This window comes from Lygodium microphyllum, chromosome 14 (genome assembly GCF_053477565.2).
Source record: "Lygodium microphyllum isolate KBCC chromosome 14, Lygodium_microphyllum_v1.1.10, whole genome shotgun sequence".
Lineage (NCBI taxonomy): Eukaryota > Viridiplantae > Streptophyta > Polypodiopsida > Schizaeales > Lygodiaceae > Lygodium > Lygodium microphyllum.
Genome location: NC_141148.1, coordinates 150,856,132 through 150,875,531, shown reverse-complemented (window position 1 = coordinate 150,875,531; position 19,400 = coordinate 150,856,132).

Here is a 19,400-nt window from a genome sequence, read left to right as displayed (position 1 = left end):
ATGCCCTCCTCTTTAACTCAGAAAGCCTAGATGACTCTATGACGCGCTTCCTCGTAGATTTCTCTTCATGCCCCGACCCAACTTTTGTAACTACGTGTAACTACCTTAGATTACTTAAGCTATTACTTAAGCAGGACCCGACTCCACAAGAGCGTGACCTGCCTCCCCTCTTCTTCGACCCTAACGCCATTGATAGCTGCGCCATGGCTCATCTTATGATGAGGGCTAGAATCCTCCCCTCCTTTTGCCTAGCCCCTAGAAGACATGAATGACAGCCAGTTTACTAGATGCAATCACCCTTTCCTCTCCACCACCTCTCTCCACGTCTGCATGAACCTGAAAGGATACATGCAAAGCTACCAATTTTTGAGCAAATCCATCCGACCCCCTTCCCCTCCTCATTCAGATGAAGAGAGTTAGGCCTTGGCTATCATTCCACTACTATAACTTTTTTTTTTAAAGAAAGAAAAGAAAAGCATGAAAGTAAAAGCACGAAAAACACTCTCCACTGATGACTGGACAACACAGCCCACTTGCAGAAGCACTTACTTACCACCACATAAAGCACGATCACTGCACCTAGGGGTTCTCAAGTTAGGCATACCCGGTGGCTTCGGTCAGTCGGCTCCACTCCTAACCCCCTAGCCCTTTTGCTCCCCCACTTCACGCTTAGGGCACATCAAGGGCAGGACATATCTAGGGAGGTAACACTCGCCTATGGTTAGACCTGTCACCCTAAGCCACTTGCACCGCACCTCCCTTGGCACAAATGGGGTCCTCAAGTAAGGGACATCACCCAGGCTTGCCTGCGGTTAGACCCACCTCCCCATTCCACTAGCACGAGCACAATGCACTAACAACAATGAGGTAGGCACTCCCACAGCACTGCACCTTCTCCTTTCGGACATCACAAAAAGCAACAAACCACCAACTTCGGAAGCCCCCATCAACCACGCAATACCCATTTGACTTCTCCGACAAAAATCATTTCACAGCTTCCACAAGCACCTGAGTCTCCAAGTGGCCCTCACCTTTACACCACTTGGCCAATTGCTTGCCAACCTATAACAACACAGAAGTGCCATGGGACTGGCACCCGTCTAGGAGAGGGGTAATGTTAACCCCAAGTCGAGATGGCGAAAAAAGGAAGGAAAAAGCATTAAAAAACATGAGAAAAGAGCAAAGACACGCAGGCGACCTCCAAAGCTAAGCCGAGGCAAAAAGTGCAATTTTAAATGAAAGGCGCCTCAAAAAACTTGGAAAACTCTTGTAAAAGAGCACCAGGCTCCCTCTTGTGCCAATTGTAAAATATTAGATGGGTGTAGACTAGAGGCATAAGGCTAGAAGAGGGAAATGGAAAAAGGACCTTGCCACAATGGCCGGTCATGTAAAAAAGGGATGGGTGCCCATGGGATTTTAGGGTTTGTATATATAAAGTTCAAAAAGTGAATGAAAGCTCATTCTTTGGTGTGTGGCTAACAAGAGCTCTCTTCTTCTTCTCTTCTCCTCATCTTCTTGCTTGTGTGTGCTCTTGAGAGAGGGAGTGTGAGAGTGTGAGGGAGTGAGTGTGTGAGAGTGAGGGATCAAGAGGGTGAAGCTCTTCACCATCTCCTCTTCTCTTCTTCTCTTCTCTTCTCTTTTCTTGTGCACGCGGCTATGGAGGATGGAGCTTGGAGATGGAGGAGGCTTGAGGATGCTTGAGCTCGCATCTAGGATCGTGGAGCTACTGGGGTGTGCGAGAGAGGAGGCAACTCGTATGGGCATCAAGGTAAGCTCACTACACTCATAGGATTGACGGTGCGTCGGCTAGGTGAGAGATAGCCATTAGAGCTCGCTTGAAATGCTTGAAGCAATAAGCGATCCGTGGGTCTTGGCAGTTGAGCATGAGCTCCCACCATAGAAGTATTTATTATTAAAGAGAACCACTTGTTACAATGAATGCCATAATTTGATGTGAGGCATTATTATACAATGTGGATTGATCACATGCATGAGAGAGAGAGAGAGATAGAGAGAGAGAGAGAGAGAGAGAGAGCGAGAGAGATTAACACAACACAAAGAGAAAGATAGAATGTAGAGAGAGAGGATAAATTTGTGGATGAGCCCAAAGAGAAATTGAGAAAGAGTAAAGTGATGGGGCAATTAGAGAGAGAGAGGGGGGGATGTGGGCCATGATCTACCATTTTGGGGCAATTTCACGAATGTATCCATGTTGCATGCCAAAGAGAGAATTGTTTACATGACATAGAGTGCTACTCGAGGGGATATTAAGAGAGAGAGAGAGAGAGAGAGAGAGAGAGAGAGAGAGAGAGAGAGAGAGAGAGAGAGAGAGTGTGTGTGTGTGTGTGTGTGTGTGTGTGTGTTCTTTTCACAACACAAAGAGAGAGAATATAGAGTAGAAAGAGAGAGAATGTAAAAAGAGAGGGAATACACACGTAGGTAGAGAAACTAAGAAACTGAGAATGAAAGTTGAGAGACAAAGGGAGAGAGTGAAGGTAGTGATGGCAATGGTGGTGGTGGCAAGGGGCATAGAGAAAGAAAGGAAGAGAAATAGAGACAGAGTGAAGGTAGTGGTGGCGATAGAGGTGGTGGAGAGGGTAGTGATGGTGGAGGTAGTGGTAGTGGTGGTAGCGGCAATTGCAACTGCAGCAGTGTGGTGGTGGCAATGGCAATGACAGCAGCAGTGGTGGTGGTGGTGGTGGAGGTATCTAGGGGTGGAATAAGTGAACTATGTGGAACAAGAAATGGAGGTTGCCTAGAAAAGCACACTTCTTGCCCTTCCTCAAGTTTGAGTTATTGCATCAGCTGTGCAGAGAGCTTGAGGGACTGAGAGAGAGAGAGAGAGAGAGAGATCGAAGATGAAACCATCTCGGTTTGGATGAATGATAAGAGAATCTACTTCATGCACATGAGGGATGATAGAGCAAGAAGTGCAGAGCTCGAGTGCAAACATTGGTGGAGTCGTCAGAGGTTCAGAGCTCACAACACTCATTTAGACTTCAACATGATGAGCCTTCTATTTTGACTATTCTCTTTTGGTACTCTTCTTGGTTGGCAGGCCATAGGTAGTTAGCCTAATGAGCAAGATTTGATGGAAGGAGAGTTTGTGGGATGAGAGACCATGAGCAAAGTCGATTAGAGAGGGCACATGAGTGATATGCATTTCTTGTCTAGGTTTAATGACAAGTAGAGACTCAAACCTACATTTTAGTTCCATTGCTGAAACTCAATGGAATATCTCTTGTTGAGTCTCTGACCACAGATGGAAAGTAGGATACGCTAAGTTCGAGCAAGATGGCTTTTCTCGCCATGACGGGCTTGATGGAGAAACCTTGCATGTCTTAGTAGGACAAACAGATTGGAAGGGTACTAATCCATGGACTACACATGTATTTTTCCTTTCATAGGATAGGTTGGATTGTGGAAAAAAATTACTAGATTAGGAAAATTTGTTTTGATTCATAAAAAATTTTAACATTAAAAACATAAAACAAAACAATTTCACATGCTGGTAAATCTCATATCATGTAATAGAGGCAATAGTATGTGCTTAAGCACTTGGATGAGCTTCATGGATTGGAAAGCCATATAAGTTACAGGTTTTTCCCTTTATTTTACTGATTTTTATCAATTTTTATCATGGGATGCATTGGCATATCATGGGTAAGGAGTTTTGACAGCAACTAGCTGGTTGTGGTCAACAATTGAGTACCCACTGCAAAGAGCATTGAGTGCACATATCATTGTGATTTTTGTGTAGGAAAAAAGACACTCATAAGGAGCATAAAAATAGGATGTATTTTTAAAATAACTTTGGATTTATTGACTTTGATGAATTAAGAAAGAGGCTCTTAGAAGCAGTGATACCTGTAACAACTAGGTACATTGTTTGCTAGCTGTGTGTTTTGGAGTATATTTTGAAAGGATAAAGTAATGCGGGTGACATTGGAGATTAGCCAAGATTTCTAAGATTTATGTTAAATTTTTTATGAGAATTCCTACTTGGAAAAAATAGGCAAAGGATAGTGGCAACAGGCTGACGACTAGCTAGTCCTAGTTCCCACGAATAGCCTACAAAGGCTAGAATATAAGTTTATGAAGGGAAAGAAGAGTGCTAGTCATTTAGCATCAGTTATTCAGCCTAAACTTTAGTGTTTTACCTAAACTTGCATGGAATATTGGTGATCTTATGATAGCCAGCTAGACTTGCACAAGACAGGTACTAACTACATATTATAAGTGGACATGGTCATGATTTATGAGAGCTAGTTTGGGATTGTTGTGTGGACTTGTTTTGGAACTGAGTTTGCTGAAGTTTCACTATAAAATATATGTGAAATTTTTTAATATTCATTGGTTGGGATCAAAAGGTTTCTTTGAAGCTAATGGAATGATGACTAGCAAGTCAACGGTAATTGTTTGGGGGGCAAGCTGTTTGTAGGTGTTTATTGATGATGCATTCAAGATTGCATTTGCTACAATTTACTATGTTTTTTCAGTAAAATTTATTTATCTTGGGCTGAACATCAAATCATTAGGAATCAGAACCAATTGGGGTGAATAGATGCACAGACTAGCTGCTATGACATCACTACTAGCTAGAATGACTCTAGCTGTGGGTGTGCTAAAACTGTTGGGAATGTTTAAACACTTAATGTGATCTACCAAAGCAAGCTAAAAACCTAAAAACTCTTTGAGTTTTGTTGAGTACTAACCACAATTGTTTCAAAGATTGCATAACTCGTTGAGAAAGTCCTCTACAGGTTGACTAGCTCTTTCCTACAAGGACGAAAGAGTACATAGTTTGAGGAGGTAAGGGTTGATGTGTAAGATGCCTTGGGTTCCACTTCCATACCAAAAAATTCACTGATATTTATAGAAAAGAAGGAGGGTTGAGCCACTTAGAGTCAAGGGTGCTATTACAAGTACTTGACATGCCAATTGGAGGGCCCAAAAAGCTAGTTTGGGTCTCCCGGCAAACATAGTTTGGGTTGATTAATCCTTCTAGGTTTGTGAACTCTTGAATTATAAAGAATTGCAAGTTTTTTGGGCTGAATTTCAAGTTTTTCACCAGCCACGACTCTCCCATACTCACCTACCCATTGTGAGTTGATCAACATCTAGGAAGCCGAGGCAACTAGACATAGTCTAGTGATAAGCTTGCCTTTTTGGGCTTGGAAGGAATGGCTTGCGTTTGGTTTAGTGATCTACCTCTTTATGTTGAAGGTACTAAGTCATTCATATGGATTATGTTCTGAAGCCAAAGGGGGTAGCTTGGGACCTTGTAGAATTGCAATGTGATTGCAACCTTGAGCTATGACACTTCCCCCAAACTATTGAGATGGGTTGGTAAATCAACTTAGTAGCTTCATGACCTTATGAGAAGAAAAATTTGCATCTTAGATAGTGCTTTAAGCTATCTAAACTTCACAAGAGAAGGGATTTCCCATTTGGCTTGAATATGAGGCATACACTTGCGATCCATTGACTCAAATGTTGACTTGAGGCATAACTCTCTATCCATTGCAAGTTCTTACCAAGTGGTACATCACCCCAAGGTTCTTCTTAGAGGTTTAGCACTTGCCTTGTTCACCTTTCAAGATTCGTGCCCTTGAGGAGAGTTCGAGTTCTTTGACCTAACCTCAAGAGTCAGATCTTTGGTGCAAACACCTTGTTGGTGCTATAGGACTTTCGAAGTACTATAGCAACCACCTCTTGAAAAGGAAAGTTCCATTGCAACTAGTGCTATTGATCACAAGAGCAAAGCACTTGCACTAAATTTGAGACAAGTATCCAAGGACTTCTTGAAACTAAAGACACCAAGTAACTCTTCGTATCATGAACCTTTGAGTGGGATTAGAAAAGTTGTAATTACAAATGACCAATAAGGCAAGGCTTGAACCACAATAGACAAGTAGAGACCCTATAACACAAAAACATCACAACTCACCCAGAGAACTATGAGAGAAGGGATAACACTCAAGTCAAAATACAAATCTGCATTAGATACTTCACGAATGCACCATAGTGACAACTTTGGATAACTTGAAGGCTTTGTAAGCCTAGGGAAAGAGAGAGGACAATTGGCAATAAAGAAAGGGGGGTCAATCCTTGAAGAAGAACCTTGGCAATTGCACCAGCTTGAAAGCTCAAAATGCTCACAAAGAAGAGAACAAGGAAGTTCCCTACCTCACTTAAGGTCATAGGTAGAGAAATAAAAATACATCTATAAACACTATGATATAGAAAGAAGTGAAAGTGCCTATAACTCCAACGAGATTCATGAAGGCAACACATCTTAGCACCTGGTACATTAATTCTCTAAGACACACAACAAGAGCAATGTGACCTTCTAAAGGGGACCAATAGGTACATTCTCGCGCTGTAAGAAATCATCAGTTTCATTAAGGAGCTTGTTAACCAAGGGCAACCAAAGTTCATGGCAGTGACAAGCTCTAACACGGATAGTCTAGAGTTGCATGCTATGGAGTTTCCTACGAATATCCAATAGCTAATATCACTCTATGACCAACACACATAGGTTGAACATAGAGGAAAGGATATGGAAGAGATCATGGGCAAGGATCTCATTAAGCAAGTTGCAAGGTTTACATGAAATCAAAGATTAGACAAGCAAAGAAAGGAGACAAATTTGAGTAGAATCCAACACATCTTGGATCTAGCTAGAGGAACATCAACTGGAGAAGAGGCAGGGGAGGTAGAGACATCCAATGCCAACCTTAGTCCCTCTGAACTCCTTCTCAAGTAGTTATTGGATAGGACCTCCATAGAGAAGGGAAGTGCTGCATTAGCCACCACTCTCTTGGCCGGACTAGGAGTAGCACTAGGGGCTAGAAGCCAAGTAAAAATACCAATCGTCATAAAGCAAGTCAACAAGTACAAGGAACGAGATGACCCTTATAGCTTTGTTGAAAATTTCAAACAAGTTGGTAAATGTTGACAATAGAGAACAAAATTTTGGGTTGTGTCTAGGAAAAAAGACCAAACATGGTTTACAAGCCTTGATGACATTGAAAGGAATAAATTTGACACTCTCAAGAACTTGTTTATCAAATGCTTCTCAGAAGCTAGGTACTCTGATAATCGAATTGTCAAGCTCATGAATGTGAGCAAAAAGGATAAGGAGAAAATTTGAGACTACGTTACCCATGTGAGAAGTCTCTATAAGAGGATCCTAAAAAACTTGAGAGACCTACACCTAGGGTTGTGTCAATTGTCTTTATTAATGGGATAAAAAAGGAGTTGTACTGGCTAGCAATTCGAGCATGTAGAGAGGTGTATTGACAAATGTATTTGATGAGGCCATAAGGGTGCGCAATCTACTAAAGAAAAGGAGTAGCAAAGCCACATATTCGGCATGAATCATCACTATTCATAGTGAAAGATCCACCATACATAGCGAGCAAGCAACATATGAAGCGTAGGATAAAGGCAAGGGAGTGGACTTATCTTAGGAGATGTCTAACCTTAAGCCAGAGATTGTCAAACTTCAAGATGCCTTGCGAAGACCTACTAGAACAAACATTAGTGTGTACACTATGGAGGTAACCATTTGCAAACAAAGTGGTTTGAACTAAGACCTAGGACTTGTGTTAATTGCTATAGGTATGGGCATGAAGCCATTCATTGAAGATTGCATGGATGCTTACTATACCAATAACCTTCTCAGCCACAATATCTAATGAATCACCAATTCCAGTTTGGTTGAGGAGCTCCATTAGCTCTACTTGCCCCCAATGATAAGAGACCAGCCACACGAAGGGTAAAGATCAATCCAGCCTGTATACCTAGGCCTCCAACACCAATCATTACCTTGCTTATAGAGTGATGCTTCTATGCATTATGTAGAGGAACGACTCGAGGAAGAGACTTATGTAAACCCCTACATCTCATACTCGGTGATGAGATTGGGTAGAGGAAGAGGAAGAGGGGTTGGAGGGATGCAGTCACAAGAACTAGTGACGTGTTGAAATTTTCGTCTCCTGAACACATCTACCGGTGCCTTGAGAAGGAACAAGCTAACAAAGACAAAGCCGAGTTGCAATACCTTGAGTGTGGTACCACACACTTATATGCAGATTGCCCTAGGAGAAAAGCATACAAGTGGCTCCAACATGCCATCACTACCCTTGGGGTTATTTGGAATTGAAACCCTTGATGATGATGCCACACCCATACAACTTAACATGATGACTAGGGCACAAGCCAAACAAGCCGAGGTGTCAATATGTAAACCTAGCAACATGGATGTTTCTTCTTTTGGCAAGAAGAAAAACAAGAAAAAAAGAGTGAAAAAGAAGATTAATTTGAAGAGTGACAATGCTACAACACTAACATCAGGAAGGCAAGTATCAATGTAGAACTCGAAACCTCAACTCCAAAAATTGAGAAGAATAGAAGTGCTAAGATAGGGGAGTACCCTATCCTGAGACACCAAATGGAGATTATAGAAAAGGTAAGGGGATGGGTGGAAGAAGCTCAAGCACACCTCGAACAATCTATACCAAAAGATGAGGATCATGACATGTCCCACCCTCCTCACCAACTTACATATGACCAGCAACTAGTCAAGGACAAGAACCTCACATCCATCCAAAGGAACCCACCTTGCCTCAATCAAACCTAGAGATGGATACTCAACTACCCAATAGGAATGTAACTAGCAAAGTTTATGCAAGATCGCTAGTAGCTCTTGTATCAACACAAGTGCCATTGCCTTTAGGGCAATAATGAGAAAAAAGCAAGGGTTGTGGAGCACATTTAAGTCATGGATTGAGAGGCAAGAGAGAATAGAAATAGCAAGGGAAGCAGATAGTGACACTTACATTCCAAGTGTAACACCCTCTTTGGGCATGGATTGAGAGGCAAAAGAGAATAGAAATAGCAAGGGAAGCGGACAATGACACTCACATTCCAAGTGTAACACCCTTTCCGATGACAGGGTCACTCAAAATCAATGCGTTTTGGGAAGGGACTCAGATGCATGAGGTCTTACTCATTGTGGCATTGGGAGATGCGACACAAAAATGCATTATAGACACAAGGGCAGGAGTGAGCGTTCTTAGCCACAGAGTGTTACAAGCATGGGGAAGTCCACCTATTGAAAGAGTTTCCCATTTGGAGTATTAAAGGATTGGTCAATTAGGATAATAGGAGTCCAGTTTTCAATGAACTTCATTGTGATGAAAGGCATGGATTATGACATCTTATTAGGAGGACCCTGGGTGTGTAAGGTGCCCGTGTGATAGAGGATTTGGATAAGGGATTGATGTTTTTTGGAAATAGAAAGGAGACAATTCAAGTAGAGATGGACACTTGGAAGATATCACTAGTTGACCTCGATGCCATTTCTACCATGCTCAAAGGAGAATCATAGAGCAAGCCCACAATTGTAGGCCATTAGCCAAATACATTTCTTGTCCATAGTGTGATTGGATGTATGTGCCTGCAACCATTGACTTGACGTTCTTTGACAATGATGAGGACAATTACAAGAGGGTTGTGGAAAAGGCAAGCATCTTTAATGAAGAGGCTAAGGCCTTTGCATCCAAGAGCAACACCTTACCTATGATACCCCGATGCATGATGGCACGAAGCTCAAGTGATAGACTGTTGTCTATGGCATACCACATTCCAATAAAAAAATTGGAACTACACAAGATCCTTTTGGAAATGGACTAGAGTGCATGAACCTCTTATACAATTGGGCTCTACTTAAGGACCATGAAAACATGCAATATGATGAATTGGTAGAGAATGAGCTTTCTAAACAAGAGGATTCCAAAGATGAATACATGGATTGTGACTCAAGAAGTGAGGAGAATGACGAAGAAGTGGACACCATTGACTATGACATTGATGGGCGGACAATAGAACATATACTTATGGACTCTAAGCCCAAAGACATTAATTCCTTCAAGATAGAAAAAGGGGTCATCAAGGTGGATTGTGATTGAACTTGACTGGAGCATCTAAATATGGCTGACTACGAGCAAGCAAGATTGACCCAAGCTGCATCCACAACATTATATGAAATAGGACCAGTCAACCAAGCTCCGACCACCTAGTGATACTCCCACTTTTGGCAAATGTTGCGAATTCAACTCCAATTCTGAGATAAGGTCGAATAGTGATCCCAAGATTCCAAAGCCCTCTAGGAACCGATGCACAAAGGGAGACCTTTGAGTCCACCTGAGAGGTGTAGATGGTTGAATGGAGGAAAAGAGGAATAAATATAAGGATTCAGATGCTGAAAAGAAAATGAAACCATAGGACCTACCTAAGCGATTCACGAAATTCAAAAAGGGCGATCGAATAGTGGTGTTATTGGGAGCGAAGAGACAAGGCCAAACCAATGAGCCCATTAAAGGACCTGCCAAGGTCAAGGAAGTCAACTTTAGGTAGTGAAGGTGAAAATCCCTTACCATTATTCATAGGCAGATGACCTAACCAAGGACGAGGAGACTAACGTCATTAAACTCTCAAAGGAATTCTTAGTAACCTATAGCATTCATATGGTCCTTGATGCAACACACGTTAAATGAAGGCCTTAAGCCATGGATCCGAAGCATGCTCATACTTTAAAAATATATATTGACAAACTTTTGGGTGCAAGTTTCATTTATGAGATTGAGCACATGGGACTAGCTATCACACATTGTGATTGTACTAAAAAAGAATGAAAAGATTCGAGTGTGCACAAACTACAAAAAAGTCAATGCAGCTACTAAAAGAGATAACTATCTTTTGGCTTACACCGAGCACATGCTCAAGAGAGTGGCAGGGAAGGAATAGCTTTTTGGATGGGTTTCCAGGATACAACCAAGTGCAAGTCCACTCGAATGACAAGCACAAAACAACATTCACCACTGAATGGGGGGTGTTTACTTACATAGTCGTGCCCTTTGGGTTAACCAATGCTCATGCTACCTTTCAAGGTCTCATGTGTGCAATCTTCAAAGACATACTTAGGAAGGGGTTGGAAGTATTTGTTCATGACCTATGTGTTCACACCAACTGGGGAACAACACCTAGAGAAACTTTGCATAGTATTTGTGAACGGTGCATACAATATGGTTTGAACCCCTTGAAGTGCTTGTTTTGGGTTAAACACTGCTATATATTAGGGCACGCTGTGTTGAGGAATGAAATTTCCACTGAATTATCAAAGTTAAGGTGATTGTTGATCTTCATCTCTAATCAACTATAATGGAGTTCAATGTTTCCTAGGTCATACACTGGATATTATTGACAATTCGTGTTGAATTATGCATATTAGGGCACATTGTGTCGAGGAATCAAATTTCCATTGACTTCTCAAAAGTTAAGGTGACTATTGACCTTCCACCTCTGATCAACTATAAGGGATTTTAGTGCTTCTTAGGTCATATCTGATAGTATTGACAGTTTATGTTGAATTATGCATTAATTGCTAGGCCACTATACAAATTGTTGATTGTGTTGAGTGAACAAAGGAGTGCTAGCAAGCCTATGAGCAACTTAAGGAGGCTCTAACATCAGCACCTATTAAGAGCCCCAGATTTCCATGTGCACACTAATGCTTCAAATTTTTCCGTGGAAGTGATGTTGTGCCAACCTAGTGAACATAACATGGATTTTTTGGTGAGTTTGCAAGTAGGCAACTCATTGATGTAGAGATGAACTATTTGACATAGAGCAAAAAGGGTTGTAATGGTGTTTGCCATTAAAAAGCTTAGGCATTATCTTTTGGCCACACCATTCACCTTCTTTGTTAATCATCAAGCATTGCTTTACCTTGTTAATTAACCTTGCACAACAAGGCGCTTTGCCAAATGGATAGTGCTCTTATTAGAATTTGACTTCTCAATGGTAGTGTGAAGAGGAAAGCAACATTATATGGCTAAGCATATGTCCTGCATAACCACTAGAGAATCTGCAGTTAAGAAAGGTATTATGGACGATCTACTTGATGCTCACCTTTCTTTCAAAATATCTAGCAAAAATAAGCTTTACAAATTTGACCTTATGCTTTAATGGGCAAATAATATAGTGAAGATTCTAGAAAACGGAATCACCAATCATCCGATCAAGAAAGCTAAACCAAGGCATCTCATTTTGAAAGTTCAACCTTATAAGTTGACTATTGGCATTGACTTCATTGGACCCATTAGTCGTGCTGCTTAGTACTCTCAAGCAAAATACATCATTATAGCCACAAAATGTTAAACTAACCATTGTGCTTCCCTCTACTAGCTAGCAATTTAGGCCGACACATAATCAAGTGCCCCCCTAGAATGCTTCTATGCCATCATAGTCGAGCACCGAAAAATCTCTAAGCCATCAACCACTACCATCTGCTTGTAGGTGGAAGTCTAAACACTAGAGAAGCCCATGGCCCTCACAACAACATCGACTCTGGCTACCCCAATAGTCCCCAAGCATTAGGTTCTGGAGACAACACCTTCTCAAACTCAAAGAGACACATCATCTATCTCCAATTCAAGTCCAATTACACTTCACGATCAATCTTCAACTAATGCGATGACCACACCTCGATTCGAGTATGCACCAAAGATGAACAACAATCAAGCAAATCCTCTAGTGAGGTTAAATATAAGTATATCATCGATAAGTCACCAAAACCACCTACAGAATTGCTGCCTACATATGTGAGACCTTTGATATTAGAACTAGCTATAGATATGATTGTCAATGTAGGTGACACTATAGTCCACAACATCCATTAGCTTGACAATACATTCACCTTGTTCACTCATAGCTATGACCACCTAGATCTAGGTCTATTAGATGAAGACATTGCAATAGTAGTTAGAGGCCTTTCTTGCTCTTGGGAGGAGTATAAATTCATCCTCACCAAGCACGCCTCTACTGCCAAAGAACTCATTGTCATGCAAGTTAGCAAGGAGCAAGCCATACATGACTACTTAATAGACTTAGAGAAATTAACCAAATCAGAATACCCATTTCTTCAAAAGTGGTTCACTTTTCGAGTAGTGGGAGTGGCCTAGTTGTCAAATAATGACTAATGTTGTCAGAGTGTTTGGGGTCAAAAGTCTACCATGGGGGGGTAAGAGACAGTAGGGTGAAGGGAGATTCAGAGAGAGGAGTAGACGGAAGAGAAGGGGTTTAAATAAATAGAAGATGTAGAAGAATACTCATAGAGGTGAAGCCTAACAATTGATTTATGCACCCTGAGAAGATAAATCTCTTGTAGACCAAAAACGTGCATAAAACAATAGCTTTCTCTCTGCTACTCAGATCGCCAATCTGATGCCTCTATTGGCTCCGAAAGGGAGGTAAAATATCAAGACAGCTAGTCAGAATTCTCCCAGATCACTTCTTCTTCTCCCAATTCGAAGTGCTGTTTGTTGCCTGTAAACTGCGATCGCATGTCGTGTGATTTTTCCAATCCTTCTTTTTGCATAAAATCCCCCAAAAATGACTAAAAGCCACTTGCTTTTTTTTACATGTCATCCTGTTCTAGAAGTTGTATATAGCTTTTGGATATTTACAAGAAATAATATCAAAAATAGGCTAAACTTATCCAAAAATCTAGTATTTTTGAACCATCCACACTACAGAAACTGGCACCAATGACTAATATGGCATTAACTCTCTAGATCAATAAGAAAGTCGAATGATGATGCACTCTAGAGTTTTTCACATTGTGTCTGCATAGTAGCACAACATCCACCTCGGCTTTCTAATGCAAGTTGGAACTAATCATATCCTGAATATAAATCTCCCATAGAGTAAATTGTCTTGCCTGCAAATGCTTTTGCAAATTCATCCACTATCAGGCCTGATCCAACATTCCTGGTTGTAAATCCTGTATAAACCTCAAAGAACCATTCTTCTTTGGAACAGTAAACCATCGATTCGAATATGGAGCTAAAGAGAGCTCCAAAATCCGCATCCTGATCTTCTTGTTCAAAAGCTCCAATAGCTTAGGCAACTATGCCCAAAGTACTGGAATAGGATTTAAATTCCATGGCACATGAGGTACTGTAAAGATCACCATAGGTGCAACTATCGGATCAACACATCCAATTTCATTTGGCTGAAATGCAAAGGCTTCCCCATGCATTGCCCCAACATTTGCAAGAAACAAGCTCTTTCTGCAGGCAAAAGAAGGTTTGTATCACCAATTTTTAGCTTTTGTAAAGTTTCAACTATAAATTTATGTCTTACTCCATGTGGATCTCACAACCTAGACTATCGAGACACTTTTTCAGTCAACCCATCACTTTTATGTGGTAAAGAAAAAGCCATAATCTTAACCTTCTTTGCAACCGTTTTGTACTTTGTATCCACCCTTACTTCAGCCGTGTTTTGTAGCCCATAACATTCATGCTCAGATAACTCTTGAATGACTTCATACATCTCTAAAGAGTCAACATAAATAATCTCTTTTTCTACTCTTTTTTCAACATTAATTGCTGCATAAATTTCAGCCACTGTATTAACATCAATCAGCCATGAAAACAACCCTGAAATACCTTCATTTGCAACCATCAAACCATATGTCTTTAGCTCTTTTTCAGCCCATCCTACATATTTCTTTTCAGCCCTGCACATGGCTGAAATATTCTTAAAACTGCCAAGAATACATGCTGTCCATTCTTGCAATCCAGACACAAACACAATTTCCCCCTTTCTTGGAGGTATAATTATATTTCTATAGGCATTGCCATAGTCTCCACTTATAGTAGTGCTGTCTAAAAACCCTTAAACTCTAGTGCATTAGGTGGCATAGGATTATCCCGCAACCTATCTCGATTGCGGGGATGATTCACACAAACAGTGAGAAACTATACCACCTTTGTATTGTATTTACTTCGAACCCGAGCATATGAAGAACCATTATCCAAGGCTTTTGTTTCTAGCCTTGATTCTTAAATATAGGGCTACTCCAAAATCACCGGATAACTACATGAATCTTGCACAAGAAAATAATATTCATCCCTAACATCTCCAATAGTCACGGGTACATTCAAACAAGCCGCATAAATATTCCCTAATGAATTGTTTACTGCCCACATGCGCCATCTTGGATCTACATCAATCAGCCAACCTCCATTCTCATACAAGCTGCATGCCATAACATTGATTTTGGAACCATGATCCAAGAGAGCCATGCAAGGCATCTCTCTTTCTCTCACTTTAACAATTGTCTTTGTTGTAGCACGAGCCCAATGCGTTCACTGCTTGGAATAAAATGAGCATCTTCTTCTTCATGTACTTGTTGATGGACATCCCCATTATACATAGCCTTCTCTATATGCTTATTGCTTCCCATAAGGCCAATTTCAGCCACAAGCTTGATGTCTACACTCCCATTTAACCCATTTTCAACATCAGTCTGCTCCAAATTAGCATTACATGCATCATCATATTCCCTCTGAAGTTGTTTCTCTATGTCTTAGCCAACCTGTGTCAATGCTTGCAAAACTTCACCATCAAACTATCTTTTTTGTTTCAACATATCAATGATTACATCATGAGATTCACGCTTCACAATTCCAAGAACTTCGCCAAGTGTGAATTCCACTGTACTACTAAGTATGTGATCTTCCAAGACCTTTTTAAATTTTGTGGTAGTCTCAAGATCCGATTGTAACTTGTAATCCGGCTACTTGCCCCTTTTATTACCTTCTTGTTTCTTCTCTTGAGATGCATCCTCCATAACATGCTCAAGTATGGCTTTTTCAGCCTCTTTTTGTTGCTCCATTTTACTTTGTGTTATGTGTTTAAATGGGCTTAAAGAGGAAGGACTAGCAGTGTCCTCATCTCTTCTATTTTCTTCCACAAGAGCTTCTTGATTATGAACCTCAACCAAATAAACATAGGCTGAAAATGAATCCACTAGTGCACTCCATCTTGTTCTCCCTTGTATACTCTGAGTTGTGTTGCTGCCCTTTCTATGCAGAATACATAAAAGAATAGAGAAATACTTCATGAAGCAAATACGTAATCTCACACCCAGAAATCATAGGAACTCAGAACTAACCATATGAAGGCATAGATACACTACATTCAGCACTACTAATCAGAAAGCAGAGAATGAATTACACAAGACATGCTACAAACGAGATCAAGACTCCAGCCATGATGGCGCCAACTGCCAGATCCTCTTCATAATTAGGTAGAAACATCATACATCAGGCGTAATCATCATAAGTGATTAGATAGACAAGAAGAACACACAAAATGCCTCATCAGGTCACGTTTTTTTCAACTGCCCCAAAATTGCACTTCATGAGGCAGTAAACTTCATAAGACATATAAAGGCTGCTTCACATAGGAAATAGTAATAACTAAGGTAATACACCATTCTAAGGGTAAATGTAGTGTCAAGCCAATGGCTAACACCTGGCACAGCCCGGTGGATGGCTGGCACAGCCATGACTCGAACCCTTGAATGATCCATGAAGTCAAAATGCCTTATCCATAACCCGACATATCTAGTGAAAAAGATTATGCCTTACCCACAGCCTTTCACCGTGAAGTAAGCCATAGAGAGTAACCATAAGTAGAGCCTCTCCAGTAGGATACTTATAGCCCTCTACTACAGTTGCATAAGCCCCTCAAAAGATAGTCAAAAGAAAACATAAAGGCATAATCCTAGAGGCATACATATCAAGTATGATGTAAGTATGATGAACAAAAAGAGAATCAGATCTGACAGTTCTACATCAAAAGAAATTATGAACTATGAGGCTCATGAGCATCATTGCAATCCGTAACAGATTGCTCCTGGACATGATGCTCTTGAAATCCAAAAGATGCAATATCATGAACTGTATCAGCCATATGATCTTGAATCTTAATCTATTGATTTATATCCTGCAAAACATTATTAATATCAGCTTTGACCATATCTACTACATCCACAGACAGGTTTTCAGAACCCTGAATTTGCTTAACATTCTGCAACCCAAACACTACATCTATCATCCTATGATAGCCAGCCTGCATACCGTCCAACTTTTCCTTTAACATATTTTTCTCATGAATCAATTTCTCCATGTTTTCAGACACAAATGTCTGCTGCAAAATTGCATATGGCTGAGAAATAACTTGAGACATTCTAGCAGCTATGCCAACCCATTGATCATGCATAAAGGAAGTCAATGTAGCTCTCATTGATGTCAAATCTTGCTGCATAAAAATAGAGCCATCAAGATCAACCTCCATATCTTTCAATATTTGCTTTTCCACTTTAAGAAGAGGTTGTAAACGGGCATCCAATAACCTTTCAGCCTTCAACTTAGCATTTTCTTTAGCCAACAAATCCAATTCACCACCAAACTTATCCTGCATATTAGCTGTCCATTCCTTAAATGTAACAGAAGGAAATTTACATTTAAGCAACATATCGGCATACTCATCAATTTACCTTTTCAAAGCAGCAATCTCATTCTCATGTAATTCCTTCATTTTTTCCATTTCAACTTGCATAGAATCTCTTTTAGTTTTCATGGACTCTAACTGCTCCTGCAAAGATTGCACCACACTTAACTTAACGACACCATTAGCATGCATATCCTTCATGAACCGATGTAACCCTGCAACCAAAGAGCAAGCTTCACCAAGACTTTGAGGAACATATCCGTCATGAACCACTTCCCTGTCATAAGACAAACCCATATGCTACTGCATAGCATCACTGTGCTTTGGTATACGCATAGTCTCCATCTTCAACTTGGAGAATCTAACCTTCTTCTTAACCCCTGTAATGAGCACATCTTCACGAGCATTGTCATTCTTGACATCATCGTTTAACCGTGCTGATATATCTAAAGGCACAGTGCATCCTAACGTACTAGCATGTGAAGCTTCAGGCGATGAAAAAGTCATAAACAAAGGATCCACAAACTCCTTTGACTTGACATTCTCAAGATCATTCAATGCATGATCATGAGACAAATCTTTATCATAACAATCAACCATTATCCCATCCACTAATTTCTGCCTTTTAAATGCAGTAACCTTGTCCATACTCAGAGATTCCCAAAGAGACGGATGCAATGTTGGACATACAACCCGCAAATGAGCATATAAACCAGCCAACATAGGTCCAAGTCTACTTTTCTGCTGCTGCTTACGAATTGTTGGCACATGAACTTCCTGCATCAATTTGTCATATAAAGTCCCTGACCAATTTGGAATCCCAACATTTTCTACATACCATAAAATACCAAAAGTGTCCTTTGTTATTACATCAACCTTTATGAACAATAAAACCGCTGCATGAACCATTTGATGAAAAACCTCCTCTTTGCATCTACATGCCTTAACACATACTGATTTCTAACACTTGTAGGAAGCCCAAACTCTTGCTGCATAGCTTCATCTATGCACCGCCAATGCTTTGGCTGATCATTAAGTGCAAGAGAGAAAACATGTGCTAGTAGAGTAGGAGTAAGCTCCAATCTTCCGCCAACTTTGCCACTTTCCCTAATCATAAGTAACTGTTACTGAGCATGTGTATTGTTTCCCCAAGCCTCCCATGGTAGCTCCGCGTAATCAAGCAACCCAATTTGCCTCCCTGGTATTGGGTTCTTTGATATCCAAGAGTATAGAGCAATCAAGCATAGGAGTAGGCAACTCACCGTCATCCTCACTTGATATAATAGAAGGCATTTTTGGTGTGGAGTTCTTGACTTTCGATGGCGTTGTGTCAGGTGGGCTATCACTAGAGTCTTCATCCTGCTCTTGGACTGCTCTCGGCTGCTGTCGTGCCCTCTTAACAGGGAGTTTCTAATTCTTCTTTTGTCTTGTCTTCACCATGGCTGCATCAGCGACGACCTCTTGCGGATTAGGAATGAAAAGAGATGAAGAAAACGATGAAGATTGATGGCATGAAGCCGCAGAGAGACATTGCTGAATTGGCGCAGGCGACAGCACACGAGTCTTCTTAGCCATAGTTTTCCCTTTTTCCACTTGCCTTACCTAACCATGAGTTAAACTCCTTGAAAAAAGAGACATGGTAACATACTGATTGCCACTTGTACTCCCTGTAAGTTGAACATGAGAATCTTGTTGCTTCAAACCCACCTCATGCAACTGAAACTTTACAAGTTCACACAATGAAAATACCAACAGAACTGGAGTTAAAGACAGTTGATCTTCTAAACCATCACATAAACATCCCAAGTTGAAAGGTAGATATCTTTTCAAAGCACAATTTTCCATGGCAATGATACCCCTTTGCCCAATCATGATTGCAGGACAAAGAAATTTGAAAAGATAATCCTCATAAAGTAAATTCCAAGAGCCAACTTTGAATGTCATATATTTCCACCACTTCATGTAGTACCATTGAACCTTTAAAATGAGATAGAACAATTGCCAAATAGCTTGCACTTCATAGA